The sequence below is a fragment of the Microcaecilia unicolor genome, chromosome 4, assembly GCF_901765095.1.
Source record: "Microcaecilia unicolor chromosome 4, aMicUni1.1, whole genome shotgun sequence".
In the NCBI taxonomy this organism is placed as follows: Eukaryota; Metazoa; Chordata; class Amphibia; order Gymnophiona; family Siphonopidae; genus Microcaecilia; species Microcaecilia unicolor.
The window spans coordinates 143781129-143800153 of NC_044034.1; the positions used below are offsets into that span (position 1 = coordinate 143781129).

The 19025-nt window shown below is 47.1% G+C and overlaps 1 protein-coding gene across 1 annotated transcript in view; it reads left to right on the forward strand.

Moving 5' to 3' along the window:
- Positions 1 to 19025, forward strand: part of KIF18A (kinesin family member 18A) — a 172995-nt gene that overhangs the window by 120517 nt on the left and 33453 nt on the right.

Consider the following 19025-nt stretch of genomic DNA (forward strand, 5'->3'; position numbering starts at 1 on the left):
GTGTCTGCAGTATCCTGTGAAAGTGTGTTTTCTTCATCACGGTCTTTTTTGATGACCCCAAAGGAACTCGATTCTTTTAGTCGTAAACTGCCCAGTTGTGAGCCCTGGAAGTGATGCTAGTTTGTGGAGTAAAGAGGCAGTTTCAGTGGGGGCTATTTTAACTGCTGTAGTAGGACCTTGGGCAGTGGGCATAGGTTGCTTTTTGCCATGAAATATGCTGTCGCGCCCTGGAGTTCTGATCTGACTTATCTGCCTTTTCCGGCTGCCTTGGAGATGTATGCTTGAACCCTGGTTAGGGGTCACTGAATCACTTGTGATTTTGATTATCCTGTTATCATGGGTGATGCATGTGCTTTTGACTCATTTGACTGGCTAGCCTCCACTGTACTAGGGCAGTCTTTATAGAGTATATTGTTTGCTAACAGCTCTTGTGCTCTCCACAGAATTGGAGCGGTTGGTGGTGACCTCTGCCCCCATTTTGAGCTTAGAAGGGGGCCCAGGTGCGCTCCCTGTTTTTTCTAGTGATTTTAGACCATGACAGTTAATCAAGGGTACAGGAGGGGGGAGTGGGATGGTAATTTCTAAACCTTTTTTTTTAACCCACATATGCTAACCAATGTTACTACATCCTCCAGTAAAGATGGATATATGCTACAGTTGGGGAGGGGCGAAGGGATTAGAAGAAGTTTGCTAAGATATGCAATAGAGAAACGTCTTAGAATGAAAGAACAGAATGGTTGCAAAAAGTACAGTCATGCATTTGGTGTATAGAAATCCAAGGATGCCATACATAGTAGGGGATGAGAAACTGATATATACTGAGGCCCTCATGATCAAAAGCCCCGCGCTGTTCCAAACAGCGCCCTAAAAATAGCACCTGGACAGCACAGGGCTTTTCTGCATCGATGATCAAAGATAATGCATGCTAATCTAAGCAGCGCTATTATCTTTATCATGTTGAAATGCGGGAGAATTGCGCCCGAGCATGCGCTCAGCACAATCCTCCCGCACTTGTTTGACAGGTCTGGGCTGTCAAAAGCCCAAACCTGTCAAACAGCCTGGCCCGATGCCCGAACAACGAGGCCCCCCCCCCCCAAACCCCCAGAAAACGTCATGGCCGCCGGCCAAACCCTCTCCCACCCAGCGACGTGGGTGGGGGTGAGGGCTGGAGGATCAGTGGGTCTCCAGCCCCCGAAACCCCCAGTAATCGTTGCTCCATCGACGGGGGGCGGTGGACCTCCAGCCCACCCCAAATCCTCCCCCCAGCGTTGTCTTTAAATTCCCTGGTGGTGTCGGGGGGGGGGGGCTGGAGGATCGGTGGGTCTCTAGCCCCCGAAACCCCCAGTAATCGCTGGTCCATCGACGGGGGGGGGGGGGTGGATGCTGGAGGTCCGGTGGACCTCCAGCCCACCCCAAATCCTCCCCCCAGCGTTGTCTTTAAATTCCCTGGTGGTCCATGGTGTGCTGACGCCCCCCTACCTTTCTGTTGGAGGAGGGACACAGCCTGCCTGCCTCCCTCCTCTTCCTGTCAGTCGAAGCCCAAAATGGCGGCGCCCAGCACCGCCCACTGCATCCTGGGATGCACTGGGCGGGGATACATACCATGTAAGGGAGCGATTCCCAGGATGCAGTGGGCGGTGCTGGGCGCCGCCATTTTGGGCTTCGACTGACAGGAAGAGGAGGGAGGCAGGCAGGCTGCGTCCCTCCTCCATCACAAGGTAGGGGGGCCGGGACGGGGCCAGGGGGGTGTCACGACACCACGGACCACCAGGGAATTTAAGGAGAACGCTGGGGGGAGGATTTCTGGGGGTTTCGGGGGCTGGAGACCCACCGGACCTCCAGCCCCCGTTTGCGGTTGCCTTGGGGGGGGGGGAAGGGGGGCCTGCCAGCATGCAACTGCTCGGAGCTGGCGTTGATTTTGCTGCGGCCAGCGACCCAATGTTTGGCGCGCTGGTCGCTGATCATTGGGGATGAATGCGTTAAGCGCCAATTAGCATGCATTTGCAAGCTAATTGCGCTAGAAGCCCTGTTTAGCATGCATTTGCATGCTACTTGCGCTGAGAGCCCTCGAGTGCGCTGTTTCAGGTGCTCGAGGGCTCTGATCATGGGTCGGCTGCAAACTCTGGCGCTAGTATGGCGTTAACAGCCTCTAGCGCCAGAGTTTGCTTTTGATCATGAGGGCCTGACTGAGAGAGACTTCAAGGTAATTGTGTTTGTAGATCTTAAGATAGTGAAAGAACTGGACTGGCTGGTCGAGGCATAGCTAGTAGGAAAAGGGGATGTTAATGTCTCTGCACAGGATGTTAATGAAATGTCATGTAGAAAATTGTATCTGATTGTAGAAGCACTTTCTCCAAAAGGATCTAAGCAGGCTATCAGAACAGTGCAAGTTCTGCAGCAAGAAAGTGAGATTTTTAAGGGCTTTAAATATGTATAGCCTAGAGCAATGATTATCAACCCTTAACTGAACTGCCAACGTATGCCTTCAGGATGCACGATTTAACATGCTGAGTATGTTTGAGAGAGTTGCATATAATTAGTCTCATGCATATTCATTGTGGTCATCTTGATCTGGCTAGGTGTGCCTCAAGGAGAGGGTTGAGAGATACTGGCCTAGAATATTTGTTTGGATTTTAAACTTAATTATTCACTTTTAGAATCAAGTACAGTAGGTAGTTTTCTGCCTAAGAAGACTTAGTCTAAGGGGTAGCTTTATTAACCTGTTTTAATGCATTAGCATGGTCCAATTAATGTGAATTAGTAGTAAATAAGCCCTACTAACAATAACAGCCTACATTTAATGTGAATTATTCAATAATTTTAATACATGTTAGTAAATGCAGCCATAAGTTTGTATATTAAACAGTGAAGGGTTAAGTGACATACTCTAGATCAAACCCCGCTCATATCACTGATGATCCTTATGAACACTGGTTTCTGTGGGTCACAGCCTACTGCTCTTAACTGTCAGGATATTCCTAGTAGAGAGATGGGAGAGTATGATACACATTCAGATTCAATTGGATGCACAATACCTCTGTTTCAAAAGAAAATATGAACTTGAAAGCTGAAAGTATAAGTAAACCTTTCCACAGAAAGGTTTGTGTGAATATACTTCCAGTAATGGAGGAGGTGTGCCATCTGTAGTAATATAATTGAAAGAATTATATAATAAGGACCTGGTTTCCGTAGTGGCAGAGAGTTGAGGGGAGAACAGAATTGACTGGAGTCTCAGGAACACGAGAGGTTACAGTATTGCAAACAACCTACCCTTCACTCCCTCCAAGGTACAGGTGATAAGAGCAAGAGAGGTAGAGATTGGGTACACAACCAAGAAATGTTGCAGACCATGAGGTAGCCAGATTGCTGTCCACTCCCCAAAAAACAGCTAGGTTCAGTGGTAGCTTATAAGGTTAGAAGTTGGGCACCAGTCTTGCTAGTTTTAAAAGCTGTTTAGTATAGTGCAGTGGTTCCCAAACCTGGTCCTGGAGGTACCCCAGCCAGTCAGGTTTTCAGGATATCCACAGTGAATATTCATATGAGAGATTTGCATGCAGTGGAGGTAATACATGCAGATCTCTCTTGAATATTCATTGTGGATATCTTAAAAACTTGACTGGCTCAGGTGCTTCCAGAACCAGGTTTGGGAACCACTGGTATAGTTCTTTGTGGTAAGACAGGGGATGGCACTGAGCGTGGGTTTCAGTATCGGATCTTGTGTGCTCATCTATGACAGATGTGCTGAGGTATCCGACATGGAGCAGTAGGTACAACTGCATCATTCTTCCAAAAAGGCACTGGGGTAACTTGCATAGAGCCATAGTTGCAACCTTAAACATCAATGGTAATGTTACAGCCAGCTTCTAAGGATACTGGGTTACCTGCACAGAGTAACCATAGTTAAAACCAAACATAAATGAGCTTGGAAGGGCTAGATGTTTTGGGCAAGAACTTCGTTGCTATTTGAGCTATTAGAAATTGTGAAAAGACACAGAAGGGGACCTGGATGCTGGATTAATTATTTATAGAATCGGAGTAAGATCAAAAGTTCTGAAACAGCTCATCAACGAAGCTGATACTGGTCAGCACTGTGGTAGATTTTGGACTTGCTTCAAATGGATGTGGAGGGTAGTTGAGATGTCAGTTGGAAGACAAAGGAGAGCTTTTATTGATTTGATTATGGGAATATGTGTTTACATATGAAGAGTGGTTGAGAACCAGAGAAACCTCAAAAAGGCAGACTGGATGAGCTACTGGTTGGAAGGTGAGTCATATAGATCAGCTCGCAAACTATACACCACAGCACCCTGGTGCGCCGCAGTGAACTCTCTGGGGTGCCGTGGCAAATCCTGACCTCCCGCCCGCCCGCCACACCACCTGAACTATTACAACAGACAGCAGGGCTGCAGCAGCCTTCAAGCATGTGCTGTCAGCTCTGCCGGTTCTCTGCCCTCGGAACTGGAAGTTGATGTCAGCGGAGGCAGAGGACCAGCAGAGCCGACAGCACATGTGTGAAGACTGATGGGCCCCGCACTTGTTTTCGGTTTTGTTTTGTTTTTTGTCGCAGCCACTGGGGACATGGAGCAGATGGCCTTCAGGACTCACAGAGGCAACTGCCAAGGAGGCTGGATGAAAATGAGACGGAATTAAGTCAAAAAGTTGAAGCCAATAGGTCAGTCTCTGTTTCCCTTCCCATTTAAACAAAGCAAGTAAACCTACTAGCTGCTGCATCCAAGTTATTCTTTATTGTTGGTAGTATATCTCACTTATATTTTTAAACATGCCAGCTTCTGCAGCATACAGATGTACAAAGAGGAAGTATAATAACGGAATAACTTTTCATAGGTAGAGTAGTAATTTGTTATAAATCGTAATCGGTGTGTCATTTGGAGGGGGCTGGTTATAGGGACACCCTAGCACTGTTAGGTTTGTGCAGAGAAAAAGATGAAGACCTGTGTGGGGAGGGGGGGGGGGAGATCTGTGTGGCTGGGGGGGGTGGCGCAAGAAATTGCTCAGACACAAAGGGTGCCATGAACCAAAAACGTTTGGGAACCACTGATTTAGATGATGATTTTTGGGTTGGCTGTGGTGCATTTATTGGAAGACCTGCAAGGAGCAGGTTGCAATAGTAATAGTATGAATAATAAGAGTGCATGAGGGTTTTGGGAAACTTGTTCAGAAGAGGATTGATAGATTTTGGTGATGTGTTAAGTGAAAGTAGTAGCATTTTTGTGGTGTGTTGAATGTTTGCACAGAAGCAGAGACATGTTAAAGATGACCCAAAGATTGCAAGCTAAGAGCAGTGGGAAGACAGTGTTCTCCGAGGACAAGCAGGCTGCTTGTTCTCACGACTGGGTTGACGTCCACGGCAGCCCCCACCAACCGGAACAAAACTTTTGCGGGCGGTCCCGCATGCAGGGCACGGCCACCGCGCATGCGCGGCCGTCTTCCCGCCCGTGCGCGACTGTTCCCGCTAAGTCTTTTCTTTTCCGCGCTGGAGAGAGCTTTGTTTGTCTCTCTCTCTGTCAGCCCCGGAAACCGGACCGCGCCTTAGACGCAAGTTTTTTCTTCGTTGTTTTTCTTTGATTGTTTTCTTTTGTTCTGTTTAAAAAAAAAAAAAGAAAACTTTGTTTTTCCCCTCGTACTTTTAGCGGGGGGGCGCCTCGTTGTGGCCGCGCGGTCGATTTATTTTTCGAGGTGTGATTTTTACCGCCACCATCGACGACTTTGACTTCGCCGACACGATTTTTCCGTCGATGTCCTCGAAGGTCCCGAGTGGATTTAAGAAGTGTGGTCGGTGCGGCTGGCATATCTCGCAGACCGACACTCACGCTTGGTGCCTCCAGTGCCTCGGCCTGGAGCACGATACCAAGACATGCACCTTGTGTCTCGGTTTACGGAAACGGACACAGGTGGCGAGGCAAGTTCTTCGGGACCGTCTTTTCGGAACTTGCGCCGGCCCCTCGACGTCGATGGCCGGATCTTCGGTACCAGTACCGATGTCCACGAAATCGACACCGACCCCAGGAGCACAGGTCCCGTTGGCCCGCCGGTCTTCCGGAGATGGCAGGGGTGAGCGGCCGTGCGGGCAATTGGCCCCGGTCACTCCCTCTACCCAGGGCCCTCGGGACCGAACCCTGTCGGACCCAATCCCTCAAAGCCAAGGGGGATCTACCTCCTCCTCTTCGGTACCGCCGAGCGCCGATGACGGGCACCGGAAGAAGGCTAAAAAGCACCGTCATCGGTCGCCCACGGCGCATGTGGCTACCGGCTCCAGAGATGACTCGACGCCGAGGAAGCGGCAGCGCCGGGAGGAGCGTTCCCCCTCGGTGGTAGAGGTATCGCTACGTCAGGGCACCAGCACTTCGGTGCCGTCTCCTGGACCCGAGCAGATTCCGGCACCGGCACCTCTACCGGCCCCCTCGCCTTTCCCGACAGCGGGCCTTGACGAGTGCCTCCGAGCCATCCTTCCGGGGATCCTGGAAGGGCTGATGCGCCAGACTGTGCCGGCGCCGGGGGTGCTTGCGCCCCCGGCACCGTTGATGGAGGCGCTGGCATGCTCTAGCCCGGTGCCGAGGCCTTCGACGCCGGCGCTGCAAGCCACGCAGGTGGAGTTGACGTCGATGGAGGGAGCTTCATCCCCGCCAGCGCAGGAGTCCACCGCTCGAAGTCAAGCCGGGCCCGGTTGAGGTCTGAGCTACAGGAGCTCATGTCCGACACCGAGGAAGAGGCCTCGTGGGGGGAGGAGGAGGACCCCAGATATTTCTCCTCAGAGGAGTCTGTGGGCCTTCCCTCCGACCCCACTCCTTCACCGGAGAGGAAGCTCTCGCCACCTGAGAGCCTCTCCTTTGCTTCCTTCATCATGGATATGTCTATCTGCATTCCCTTCCCCGTGGTCTCTGTGGATGAGCCGAGGGCCGAGATGCTCGAGGTCCTCGACTATCCATCGCCACCTAGAGAGTCCTCCACGGTACTGTTGCACAATGTCCTCAAAGAGACACTGCTTCGGAACTGGTTGAGACCTTTATCTAACCCCACCATCCCCAAGAAAGCGGAGTCCCAATACAGGATCCACTCAGACCCAGAGTTAATGCGGCCTCAATTGCCTCATGACTCGGCGGTTGTGGACTCTGCTCTCAAGAGGGCAGGGAGTTCGAGGGATACTGCCTCGGCGCCCCCGGGGCAGGAGTCTCGCACTCTGGACTCATTTGGTAGGAAGGTCTACCAATCTTCAATGCTCGTGACCCGCATCCAATCCTACCAGCTCTACACGAGCATACACATGCGCAATAATGTGAAGCAACTGGCGGACCTGGTCGACAAGCTCCCCCCGGAGCAGTCCAGGCCTTTTCAGGAGGTGGTCAGGCAGCTGAAGGTGTGCAGAAAATTCCTGTCCAGGGGTATATATGACACCTGTGATGTGGCATCTCGAGCTGCGGCCCAAGGTATAGTGATGCGCAGGCTCTCATGGCTGCGCGCCTCTGACCTGGACAACCGCACCCAGCAACGGCTGGCCGATGTCCCTTGCCGGGGGGATAATATTTTTGGTGAGAAGGTCGAGCAGTTGGTGGACCAACTACACTAGCGGGAAACCGCCCTCGACAAGCTCTCCCACTGGGCGCCTTCAGCATCCACCTCAGCAGGTGGACGTTTTTCCCGGGCCAGGCAGGCTGCGCCCTACGCCTACAACAAGCGTAGGTACACCCAGCCGGCCCGAAGGCCTCATCAGGCACAGGGACAGTCCCAGCGCGCTCGTTCCCGTCAACAGCATGCGCCTAAGCAGCCCCCGGCGCCTCCACAGCAAAAACCGGGGACGGGTTTTTGACTGGATCCATGGGAACATAGCCGCCATCAAAGTGTTAGTACCGGACGATCTGCCAGTCGGGGGGAGGTTAAAACTTTTTCACCAAAGGTGGCCTCTAATAACCTCCAACCAGTGGGTTCTCCAAATAGTGCGGTGCGGATACGCCCTGAATTTGGCCTCCCCTCCACCAAATTGTCCTCCGGGAACCCAATCCTTCAGCTCCCATCACAAGCAGGTACTTGCAGAGGAACTCTCCGCCCTTCTCAGCGCCAATGCGGTCAAGCCCGTGCCACCCGGGCAGGGATTCTATTCCAGGTACTTCCTTGTGGAAAAGAAAACAGGGGGGATGCGCCCCATCCTAGACCTGAGAGGCCTGAACAAATACCTGGTCAAAGAGAAGTTCAGGATGCTTTCCTTGAGCACCCTTCTACCAATGATTCAGAAAAACAATTGGCTATGTTCCCTGGATTTAAAGGACGCATACACTCACATCCCGATACTGCCTTTTCGCCTCTCAGACCAACCACAAGCTGCCTCTGTTCTGTTCCAGACTACAGGCACACGGCAGACTAGCGTCGGATGCCTTTCTCCTCCATTGGGGGACCGGCCTCCTGTATGCTTATCCTCCCATACCTTTGGTGGGGAAGACCTTACTGAAGCTCAAGCAAGACCACGGCACCATGATTCTGATAGCGCCTTTTTGGCCCCGCCAGATCTGCTTCCCTCTTCTTCTGGAGTTGTCCTCCGAAGAACCGTGGAGATTGGAGTGTTTTCCGACTCTCATTTCGCAGAACGACGGAGCGCTTCTGCACCCTAACCTTCAGTCTCTGGCTCTCACGGCCTGGATGTTGAGGGCGTACTTTGCTTCGTTGGGTCTGTCTGAGGGTGTCTCCCGTGTCTTGCTTGCCTCTAGAAAGGATTCCACTAAAAAGTTACTTTTTCAAGTGGAGGAGGTTTGTCGTTTGGTGTGAGAGCAAGGCCCTAGAACCTCGTTCTTGTCCTACACAGAACCTGCTTGAATACCTTCTGCACTTATCAGAGTCTGGCCTCAAGACCAACTCAGTAAGGAATCACCTTAGTGCGATTAGTGCTTACCATCATCGTGTAGAGGGGAGAGCCTTTAGTCATTCGATTCATGAGAGGCTTGCTTTTGTCAAAGCCCCCTGTCAAGCCTCCTGCAGTGTCATGGGATCTCAACGTCGTCCTCACCCAGCTGATGAAACCTCCTTTTGAGCCACTGAATTCATGCCATCTGAAATACTTGACCTGGAAGGTCATTTTCTTGGTGGTAGTTACTTCAGCTCGTAGAGTCAGTGAGCTTCAAGCCCTGGTAGCTCATGCTCCGTATACTAAATTTACTCATAACAGAGTAGTGCTCTGCACTCACCCTAAGTTCCTGCCAAAGGTGGTGTCGGAGTTCCATCTTAACCAGTCAATTGTCTTGCCAACATTCTTTCCCAGACCGCATACCCGCCCTGCTGAACGTCAGTTGCACACATTGGACTGCAAGCGAGCTTTGGCCTTCTATCTGGAGCGGACACAGCCCCACAGACAGTCCGCCCAATTTATTTCTTTTGACCCCAATAGGAAAGGGGTCGCTGTCTGGAAACACACCATCTCCAGTTGGCTAGCAGATTGCATTTCCTTCACTTACGCCCAGGCTGGGCTGACTCTTGAGGGTCATGTCACGGCTCATAGTGTCAGAGCCATGGCAGCGTCGGTGGCCCACTTGAAGTCAGCCACTATTGAAGAGATTTGCAAAGCTGCGACGTGGTCATCTGTCCACACATTCACAGCTCATTACTGCCTGCAGCAGGATACCCGACGCGACAGTCGGTTCGGGCAGTCGGTGCTGCAGAATCTGTTTGGGGTTTAAATCCAACTCCACCCTACAGGACCCGAATTTATTCTGGTCAGGCTGCACTCTCAGTTAGTTGTTCTTCGTAGGTCAATTTCTGTTATACCCTCGCCGTTGCGAGGTTCAATTGACCTGGGTTCTTGTTTTGAGTGAGCCTGAGAGCTAGGGATACCCCAGTCGTGAGAACAAGCAGCCTGCTTGTCCTCGGAGAAAGCGAATGATACATACCTGTAGCAGGTGTTCTCCGAGGACAGCAGGCTGATTGTTCTCACCTACCCTCCCTCCTCCCCTTTGGAGTTGTGTTTTTTTCCTCATTCCTGTGCTTGTCATTCAACTGAGCGGGAACGGTCGCGCCCGGGCGGGAAGACGGCCACGCATGCGCGGTGGGCGTGCCCTGCGTGCGGTACCGCCCGCAAAAGTTTTGTTCCGGTTGGTGGGGGCTGCCGTGGACGTCAACCCAGTCGTGAGAACAATCAGCCTGCTGTCCTCGTTGAACACCTGCTACAGGTATGTATCATTCGCTTTATCTATGGAGGCAGAAAAAAGAGGAAGTGAGTTCAAGAGTAAAGACAAGAAATTAATTTTAAAGTGGCAGTGGGGATGATGTCAGCTAAATGGGCTGAAATTTGGGACTGCGTTCTTGATGAAATTTGTGGATACGGAGAGGTAAATCGGGAAGTCATTGGCATAAAGATGATAGCAAAATATTTGGATTAGAGCTCCAAGGAGACAAGCATAAAAAGAAAAGACAAAACTGTAGAATGCTACTAACTACCTTGTCAGTGTGAGTTTTAATTGGACAGAACAAAGCACATTTTAAAAACCCTAGACCATTTCACTAATGATCTGCTTTAGTGCTGCTTGGAATTCCTGCAGTCCATTTCTGATCACATGCTTGTACTACAATGTAAAATATTGCATATTAAATGGAAGTTCAACAGTGTATTAATGTTCATGTTTTTTATTTTTTTCATTAGTGGGATAATAGCATATATAGTATGTTTACATGTGATTCTTGAACTTAATGCTGTAAACCTATTTTGAAAGTATCTGAAAAATCTTGGCCGTATTATAGAAAAATACAAAATATGCAAGTAATATAAGGGCCCTTTTACTAAACCACATTAAGCATTTAGGCCCCGATGATCAAAGGTAAATGCGGGCCAAGAGGCCATTAGTGCTACACTAGTGCCCGTATTTACTTGCACCCCCATGATCATCGGGCAAACAGCGCCCGAGCGAGGCAATAGCGCAGAGCTCATTTAAATTAGATTTAAATGAACTCTGCTTGTATTTCGCCCCTATGAGCAACACTCTGTAGGGGTGGAATAGCACCTTAAACCTGTTGGGGTTAAGGCTCTGTTCCTGCCCCCCCCCCCCCCCAATATGGGTTAGGCAGCTTGAGCTGTCACTGTGTCCTTGGGGGTCCATTGGACCCCCCCCCCCCCCCAAAAAAAAAAAAAGCAAGGCCCTGGTGACCTAGAAGCCCCCCCCACACACCCCCGGGATGGTGACACGTGGAGGTTGGAGGTCTGGCGAACCTCCAGCCTCCCAACATGAGGGCACAGGGGACTGCCCCACCCCCAATACCCAAAAAAATACCTGGTGGCCCAAGTTTTAATCATGTCACCCCCATTAGTTGTCAAGTATTACCAGCTCTGGATCCAAGATGGCCGCCGTTTACACCTGACACGCCAGCCCTCTGAGACCTCTAGAAATTTGTCTGCGATGCCGAAAAGAAGGGGCCGGTCCGCTCCCGCTGCCTCTCAGCAGCAAAGTTTCCCTTCTGGTAGCGGTGTTCTTGACTCTTATTTTCAAAGGGCTGGGATTCCTGCAACGCCAGAAGGTAGCCTGCTGGAACGCTTTGGGGCAGATGGAGACCCTAGGAAGCTCCCTGGTCTAAAGCTTTAGCTCAACCCCGACGCAAGAGCTCCTCCCCCACAACCATAAGGCAGTAGCTCCCTGTTGTTGGCCTCTCAAACCCTGCTAACCCAAGGGTGGGGCAGGAGAAGAGAGACGAGAGGCATTTCAATAACCCGAGGGAGCTTGGAGGAGCCTGGAGTTAACAGCTTCACCAGAAGAGGTTGAAGCTGTCCCATCTAACACAGTGTGGGGAGGTAGTAGCTGTAAGAATGGAGAAAGATTCTTCTACTAACAAGGAACCTGAGGTACTGATGACTTTATTTCCTTGACCCATATCTAAACCTACTGAAGTCACCTTAGATAGTTTATGGAATTTAATTGTGGACTTGGGCAAAGCATTGTGCCCTCAAGTTCAAAAGCTGACCCAGGATTTGACTAATTTGGAAAGGAAATTTAAAGAAACTCTGGATTGGAAATTTTAACTCAACAAAATAAGGTACAAGAAAAAGAATTGCAGCATATACAAACTCTTCAGTGTACTATTGTTAAAAATTTGACATATTTGAGGAGAAAGACTGAATCTCTTGAGAATTTTTCCAGGAGTAATAATCTCCGATTTCTTAATTTTCCTAAACAATTTACAGTCTCTCCCCGTGATATGTTGAAAAAGTATATTAAAGAAATATTAGGAGTAACTGAAGAAATTATTCTGCCCTTCTCACAAGTGTATTATTTACCTATTAAACCAATAGTTAAACAGCAAGCTCAAGAGTTGGATGTTTCTGCTTTATTGGGGTCCTCAGATGCTGATTTAGTTGTGGCGTCAACTTTGATTGCCACTGTAGTGCTGACACCTGATAACTGGTTGTTCAAAATGTTTTTTAAAAATAAAGACAAGACTTTACTGGGATTGAAAATTCAAATATTTCCAGATGTCTCCAAGGACACCCAGAAGAGGCGTCAACAATTTTTGTTAATCAAACCAGGTGTTCTCCAGTTAGGGGCTACCTTTTTTTTTTTTTCTTTTTTTTTTTTTTTTGCGATACCCTTGTAAATGTGTCATCAGATACCAATCGGTAAAATATGTCTTCTATGAGCTTTCCCATCTTACAGCTTTTTTTGTCAACTAAACGGATTCTTGGGGGATCCCAATAATAGCTCTCTTTTTAAATTTAATTTAACAGGAATCTGTGATTCGTTAGTTGAAGAAAATGGTTTTATTGTTTTCCTTAAATAAGAATTTCCATTATTTAATATCTTGGATCAAAAATGTGGACTTGAGTTATGATTGACAGATAATGTATTTCCTTTTATTGGATATAATTGCATATTATTGTTGTATCATGCTTTTGTGTACATGTATTTTTTTTTTTTGCTTGATTAAACTTTTGAAATTTTGATAAATAACAAAAAATATATATATATTACCATCTCTGGTTGCTTTGTAGGATCAGGTTCAAAATCCTTTCTCTGGTACACAAAGTCCTTTATTCTGGCTTCCCCTGTTTATCTTCTCTTCTTATTCCTTATGTTCCGTCCAGGTCTCTTTGCCCTCAACAGGGTAACATGTTGATTCCTCTTGTCTCACAGACTTGTCTTAATGCAACCATTCTGCTTTCTTCTTTACTTTGAAATGCTTTACTAATGTATCTTCATCTTTAGACATCCTAGAAAAAGTTCAAGATGGGTCTCCAAAACTTTTCAAAGCAGCTTTTTATGGTCTGGGTTGAAGAATGTGGTGGTCAATTACCAGAGTATTTATCCTTATTTGAATGTCTTGTCTTAAACCCTGTACTGTGTTCAATTTACTGATTTGCTTTAATGCTATTTAATTTCTATATTATCTGTTTATTCATGTATCTTTTGTCATGATGTTGTGTTTCCTAGAGTTCACGCTGTTGTCCGGTACCTTTTAATGTTGGTTAATTCTGTTTGCTTATTGACTTTTTTGCTTTTGTAAACTGCTTTTCTGTCTTGTGCAGGAAGAATGGTTATATTGAGTAAACAAACATACAAGTTTCAGTATCTGGCTTTTGTTTTGTTTTTTTTCCAAGCCCCTGCCCCCTTACTTCCTGCTAGAGAAACTCCTCAGTGTGTTGTCTCCTATCTTTCCTGCCCCTCCCTCCCCCTTGTTTTCATCTTACAAGGACAGCTAATTATGCTTAACAATACATAGCAAAGAGGAGAGGGACTGCTCCTTGGGCCATGTCCTCCTCTCTGGATTGCTAATTTGAACCTTGTGGAACAGAACTGGAACCATTAATTTGGGTGAAAGAAGAAAGGGAGCACACACTGAGGGGCATGGGGGTGGGGGAATAATAGCTGAGAGATTTTGCCAAGGGAAGGGAGAGGGAACATATGAGAGCCTTTTTTTTTTTTTTTTTTTTTTTTTGTAAGTGAGCAGTAAGAGCAGTGGAGGGGCAGGGAATAGACAAAACTGAGAGATTTGCAGAGGAGAAGCAGAATAGGTGAAGCTGGGGAGAATTTTAAGGGGGAAGATCAAGCGTGGATGTTCTTGGTTGAGGGAGTGCAGAAAGAGGTAGAAGAAGAGTACAGAGAGTACAGTATAGGGGGCAGAGAGACTGGGATCTTGCTAGGGGTGGGGACAGAACAAGGGAAAGAGGGGGGAAAGAAAGCTGGAGGAGCATGGGGGTGGGGAAGACAGAGAAAGAAATCTGTGAGTTCAACCTGCTGAGAGAAAGGGAGATCAGCATAAGAATGAGCCTAAGTAGGGGATTGAGCTGGGAAGAGAAAGTTGGGGGTGTCAGCCCTGGGATGGGGAGAGCTCCATTTTCTGGTGCAAGAATTCAGCACAAACAAATTACAAATAAAGCATGCAGAATTTTCAACAATTTTGTACAGAATAATTTTTTGCAAAGAATTTCACCAGAAACTATAGGTGTGCACTCACACTTATGAAAACTCTACATTCCATTGTCTTGTATCGTGTCTTAGTCCTTTTTGGCAGCATTATTTCTGTCAATCATAAGAATGTAAGAATAGCTATTCTGGGTTTGATTCCCACTGCAGCTCCTTGTGACTCTGGGCAAGTCACTTAACCCTCTATTGCCTCAGGTACAAATAAGTAGCTGTATATACTATGTAAACCGCTTTGAACATAGTTGCAAAAACCACAGAAAGGTGGTATATCAAGTCCCATTTCCTTTCCCTTCAAAGGTGAAGATCCCTGACCTCTTTTGCCTTTCCTCATTTGAGAGGAGTTCCATCCCCCTTTATCCTTTTGTTTGCTCTTCTTAGAACCTTTTTTAATTCCGCCATATCTTTTTTGAGATACGGTGACCAGAATTGAATGCACTACTCAAGGTGAGGTTGCACCATGAAGTGATACAGAGTCTTAGTCTTATTTTCTATCCCTTTCCTAATGATTCCTAGCATTCTGTTTGCTTTTTTGGCCACCGCCGTACACTGGGCAGAAAATGTAAGCATATTGTCTACAATGGCACCTAAATCATTTTCTTGTGTGTTGACTCCCAAGGTGGACCCCTAGCATCAGGTAACTATGACTTGGATTATTCTTTCCTACGTGCATCAGTTTGCATTTGGCCTAGGGCTGTTCAATCAAAAATTTTAATTGCATGATTAGTCACATAAAGTGGCCCCCATGTATAGTGCAAAATATAGACTGTAGATGTAAATTCTCAAAACTGGCATACTGTACTTCAGCTACTAAACTGAAAATAAAATCATTTCTCTTACCTTTGCTATCCGGTTATTTTATTTTTCTAATTATCTTATTCCTACTACTACTACTATTTAGCATTTCTATAGCGCTACAAGGCGTATGCAGCGCTGCACAAACAGCTATAAATAAATAAATATAGTGGAATTAGAAAAAGAACAGAGGGGAGGAAGGGACATCCAAGATGGCTGCTTAAGCCGAATACTCTCCACTCTCTAAGGTATATTGATGATAATTAATGGCCCACTTGAAGCTGCCCGTTATTGCTAATATCGGGGAAGGCTCTCAGAGTAAGCGGTATCAACATTGATCTGTTTCTCTGGCTGTGCTCTGAACTCTTACTTTCAGGGCCTCCTCTCTCCTCACTATTTCTTTTCCTTCTCTCTTCTTCACTTCTTCCCCATAAGATCTTTCACATTCAAATTTCTGCCATTTTCTTCCCCTATAACATTTCACATTCAACTTTCTGAAAGTAAATCTAATCTATTTGCTATCACTCTTAGATATTAACCAAACAACTCCAGGGTTGACTTTCAAATCTTTAAATATTTAAATAAAGGAAGCCTCACAAGCCTAGGGTACCTATATAAATGGACAACAGTCTTTCATCATAGGCTTCAGTCAACCTCTGAAACCAGCTGCAGAGCAAAACAACTCCTTATTGAAGAAAAAAGATCAGCAAAAAAAACAGAGGAAGCTATACAAAACACCTGGGGTATTAGGCTAATATCCCAACAGCCCACTATTACAAAACAATATTCGAAGGAATCATCAACATATCAAGGCATGTGCACATCAGAAATATAGTCACTTAGTTTATCCACCAGGGTGGTGATGAACCTCCAACCAACATCCAGGGAGAGCTCCCTTCAACTCCGCTTCAGCCACATGTCCATTGTTGTTTCTCAACAAAAGAATCCTTTCTGCCATTTTTCTTCTTCATATCTGCCTTGTTTCTAGCCATTCCCTTCCCCTTCAACCATGGGCACCATCTCCTGTCTCCTTCAGTCTCCCCTCTGTGGGCACCATCTCCTCTCTTCTCTTCTCTTTCCCTTCCTCTCTGTGGGCACCATCTCCTCTCTTCTCTTCTCTTTCCCTTCCTCTCTGTGGGCACCATCTCCTCTCTTCTCTTTCCCTTCCTCTCTATGGGCACCATCTCTCATCTCTTCCTTTCCCTTCTTCTCTATGGGCACCATCTTCCCACCATCTCATTTCCTCTCCCCCCCCCCCCCCCCCCCCCCCCCCCCAGGAGTTCGTGCAGCTTTTTCCTCTCTAACTGCCCCACATTCTCTCCTAACCCCCACCCACTCCCACAACGATAGCCTTTTCTTTTTTTCCTGCCACCCTGTGACTCTCTTACTCTTCCTCCCTCCTGCATATATATATTTTTTCTCCTACCGCTGTCCCCCTCCCTCCCCGATGCTCCTGCAGCTTGTTTTCTCTCCTGTCAGCCGCACACTGTAGCCTTTTCTCTGCTGCCACTGTGTTCTCTGGCATCTCATCCCACCCCCCGCCGCACGTGTCCCTCCAAACTTGCCTTGTACATACAGCAGCATTAACCACACGCTGCTCCACTCCTCTCTGTAATCGAAGCCCTCCCGCTCTAGCGTCAGACTCCTGCAGCAGGAAGTTTCTTCAGAGAAGGCGGGACGCTAGAGAGTGAGGGGTCCGGTTACAGAAAGGAGTGGAGCAGCATGTGCTTAATGCTGCTGTGTGTATAAGGCAAGTTTAGAGGATGGCGGGCCAGTGAGATGAGATGCCAGAAAGCGGGGTGGCGGGAGAGAACAAGCTGCAGGAGCGCCAGAGAGGGAGGGGGGCAGCGGTTGGAGAGCAGCTTAACGCGATTAATCATGTTAAAATTATTCACACAAGTCAAAAATGTTAATGCATTTAATCGCGCTAAAACATGTTAAATGAACAGCCTTAATTTGTCCTCATTAAATTTTAGTATTTTAAGGGGAAGTTGCTATTTAGGCTGACGTGGTTTAAACAAATCAAATTTGTCACTAATGCAACATTAGTATTTCAGTGTTATAGACATTTATCCTACTGGTAGTCATGTAATGTCTGGTGCTGTGGTGTATTGTCAGTTTTTTTCCATTGTGTGCTTATACTTTCAGATCTTATCCTGCTGTACAGTTTTTTCTTTTTTAGATCTATAAATGATTGGAATTTTAAATAGATGAAACGTGGTAATACTAATTTACGATACTTTGGGGCTCATTTTTGAAAAAGTGTCATAAAACCATTTGGGTGGATTTCTTCTTAAAACTTTCAAATCGGTATTTTCGAAACCTGTTTTGTAGACGTCTGTCTATGTATTTCATCTGCAGTACATCCAAAGCCCAAGGGGGCGTGTTGGGAGTGATTTGAAGGCTGGATTAGGGTGGGTTTACGGAGTGCCTAACACTTGAGACATTTTACTGGCATAATGGATTAAAACCAAAACGTCTAGTATGAAATCTTGCCAACATTTTTGTCTAGACCTGTTTTTCTAACGAATAGGACACAAGGTGATCTAAATGACCAGATGACCACTGGAGGGATTCAGGGATGAACCCCCCCCCCCTTACTCCCGCAGTGGTCACTGACCAACTCCCACCACCAAAAAATGTTAATAAAAATAGTACTCATCAGCTTCTATGACAGCCTTAGATTTTATAGCCAGGTCCATTACAGCAGCATGCAAGTCCCCGGAGTATTGTAGTGGTGGGTGCAGTGGACAGGTGGACTGAGGCCCATATCTCCCCCCCCCCCCCCACCCCCACCCCCACCACCACCACCTGTTACACTTGTGGTGGAAACTGTGAGCCCTCTAAAACTCACCAGAAACCCATTGTACCCACCTATAGGTGCCCTCTTCACCCATAAGGGCTATTGTAGTGGTGTACAGTTGGGGGTAGTGGGTTTTAGAGGGCTCAGCAAACAAGATAAGAGCAACAGTGAGATGTGTACCAGGGAGCAACAGTGCTTCCTAGGGTGCCCCATTGCTCTTCTCCTGGGATGTCTGGGAGAGCAGTCTGCTACAAATGCTGGCCCCTCCTACATCCCAATAGCTTGACTTTCACTTGTGCGTGGTTTTTGTTTTTTCTTTCTTTTCGGAAATGGCCCAAAAAGTTAAACACACAGAGTATATAACCTTGTTACAAATGGCATTTTCAGGGGGGGGGGGGGGGAGTTTTACGGTTTCAAAAATGGCTACACTTGGGACGTTTAGTCTGACTACTTGCAACTGCATTAACTCTTTACTAGGAAGAGTCCTATTTTAGAAAAAAAACATTTAATAACAAATCTTTACCACTTAATTATGTGCAACTAGTTGTATTCAACACTTTTTTCCCTCTTTCTTGGATAGGAGATCACTAGAGACTATCAGGTAACTTGTTGAAAAAATGAATGATCTAATCAAGCAAGCTATAGCCTGATCACTTACCCAGTGGTGGACTGATTGCATATGGTAACCCCCCTCTCCCCCCCCCACACACACACACACATATGCACCCTTTTTTCCTATTGCTACATAGGAAAATACATGCCATATTTGATGTGTGTAGCTCAAACACACAGTGCATTATTACTTACTGCATAATTAGAAACAATCCATTGATTCTGAATACAGTTTAACCTCTCAACAATGTGAGCATTTGCATAATTCATTTTGGTAATTCTAGCATAAAGTTACTCATGAAAAAAAAAAAGAGCCTAATGGAGCAATTTCCAGCGCTGTTCTGGAGGCACACCCAACCAGTCTGGTTTTTAGAATATTCATAATGAGTATGTAGATCACAGGCTTGCACATA